Genomic DNA, 2,591 nt, shown 5'->3' with positions numbered 1-2,591 from the left:
TTTACATATTAAGAACATGTATACAGTCATGATTTCCCATCAGTTAGGTACTTGCAGTGGTAGCTCTTTTTTCTGGCTTCTTCACATTCCCTTTTGCCACCATCGAGTCTCTTGGATCATTTGTCCTGCAAAAAATCTAGGGTAAAATCCAGATCTACCAGAAAACTACTTCTGGAATATCTTCTGGAAATTCCCAAAGTGAGCCACAGCAACTGACAGCCAGCTGTCCTTGAAAGTACCTGAAATTCCATCTGAGTTCCTTCTGCATTCAGGAACTGAGAATTCAGGTTGTGTTTTCCTACTCAGAAGCATCACAGCTAACGTATTTTCTTTCCAGATCTTCATTGCTGTACCTAAGACGTAGGTGCAGCTTTACCTACATCACTGTACTGGAAAATGCAGGGTATGTGCAGGATCTTCATCACATTGCAGTGGAATGCCAGTGAAAGGAAAGCTGGGCACCAAAAAACTGTTGAGGGCTTGGGCTATCATTATTTGTAGATCGCCTTGAGATGGAGCAGTTCAGCTTCCTGTCTTGTTGGTAAAGGAGGATTAGAACCATGCTGGGGGTTAGTTGTCCATTCCACTTCAGTGTAGTTTTTGTGGTCAGCATGAGGGTGCTTGATGGAAGTGCTCAGTTTAGACACTGCAGAAAAGCATCTCCCTTAATTTAGGCACAGTGTTTTGTTTCTTCTACTCTGAGGGGCTGAGGAAAGTGCTGAGCCAGCTGTTCTGAGTGACATCAGTGTCCAACTGTCACTGGTTCCACTGAGGCTGACGCTGTCTTGCAGTTCTGTTCTTGCAGGGAGAAGTGCCATAGTTCTTGCACTTCAGGGCTGTGGACTCATAAATTGGGCTGATGGACTTGGCACCTGTGAAAATCACCTCTTGTTCCTGAGGTGAAATCCATGAACCAGGATTGGCCTCGATGTCCTGTCAGATAAATGAAGATAGAGGAGCAGGGCACTGAAGTATCCACTGTATTTCTTACTCACTAAAGTTTGACCAGGGAAGCTTTGGAAAACCCAGTATTTCCAGACCTCCTCTTTGGTCTGACAAGCTATTTCTGGCTCAGAAACACCTCTATTCCTTTCCAGAGGAAGGGGTTTTAACCTGTGTCTTGTCCCTTCCCCAGTATGTCCCAGCCTTGGAGAGCAGCCATGCAGCTCAGGGTGCAGCAGGGAAGCAGCCGTGTCACAGAAGAGCCCTGGCACTAGCCCTGCCTTCCTGACATGCTCCACAGCTCAGGCCAGGAGGTGAAGGAAGTGAAGTCCTGAAAGGCTCTGCAAACAGGCATGTATAACCAGGTTAAACATATGGACAGCAATGGATAGCTGGAGAGAAGTCACTGTCAGAACAGAAGACTCTGTCCTGTGAAACAAAAATGCTGTATAAACAGGAAGGGTGGAAAAGGATATTGCTAGAGAAAGAGCAGCCTCTCCCTCTTGCTCTACTGCCGTGAGGAATGCAATAGGAAATTCCTGCCCCAGGATTAACAATCATAAGGAAAACTCTAGTTAAAAAAGCATGTGTGGAAAGCACCGGTGAAAAGTACAGATACTGTTCCAGCTACTGTTCTAGCACATAAACACAGACTAGATTTCTCTGCTTCAAAATAAAACAAAAGCCAAATATGGGGATGTAAAAGCAAAAGTTCATTTTAGGAACAACTCTAAGACATCAGGCCAATTTTTGATAGCAATCTGAGAAATTCCAAGTGATTCCAAGCATCTGTTTTTAGATTTTCTAATGGATGTAAAATGAAGAGGGAAAGATGTAACTCAGGATAGGTAGAGTGAAGCCAAACAGTCCCATGCTGGCACATGGGGCATCTTGAGCCAGTTGTGTGTTGAGAGGTGAGAGTGTGACCCAGTCCCAAGCAGCTGCGGTAGTGCTGGCACAGAGCTGCCTGATGGAGTGTAGTCATAGAATCATAGAATCAATCATAGAATGGAAAAGACCTCAAAGATCATCGAGTCCAACCTGTCGTCCAAGACCTCACTAGTACTAAACCATGGCACCAAGTGCCACGTCCAATCTTGAACACCTCCAGGGACGAGGACTCCACCACCTCCCTGGGCAGCACATTCCAATGGCTAACAACTCTCTCAGTGAAGAACTTTCTCCTCACCTCGAGCCTAAACTTCCCCTGGTGCAACTTGAGACTGTGTCCCCTTGTTCTGGTGCTGGTTGCCTGAGAGAAGAGACTAATCCCCTCCTGGCTACAACCACCCTTCAGGTAGTTGTAGAGAGCAATAAGGTCTGCCCTGAGCCTCCTCTTCTAGAGGCTAAACAATCCCAGCTCCCTCAGCCTCTCCTCACAGGGCTTGTGCTCAAGGCCTCTCACCAGCCTCATTGCCCTTCTCTGGACATGTTCAAGAGTCTCAATGCCCTTCTTAAATTGAGGGGCCCAGAACTGGACACAATACTCAAGGTGTGGCCTAACCAGTGCTGAGTATAGGGGCACAATGACTTCCCTGCTCCTGCTGGCCACACTATTTCTGATGCAGGCCAGGATGCTATTTGCCTTCTTGGCCACAAAGGGTACACTGCTGGCTTATGTTCAGCTGGCTTTCAATCAGTACCCCCAG

The sequence above is a fragment of the Melanerpes formicivorus genome, unplaced genomic scaffold, assembly GCF_026170545.1.
Source record: "Melanerpes formicivorus ecotype bairdi unplaced genomic scaffold, bMelFor1.0.p_v2 SCAF_10, whole genome shotgun sequence".
Classification (NCBI taxonomy): domain Eukaryota; kingdom Metazoa; phylum Chordata; class Aves; order Piciformes; family Picidae; genus Melanerpes; species Melanerpes formicivorus.
Note: the sequence above shows the minus strand (reverse complement) of the source record.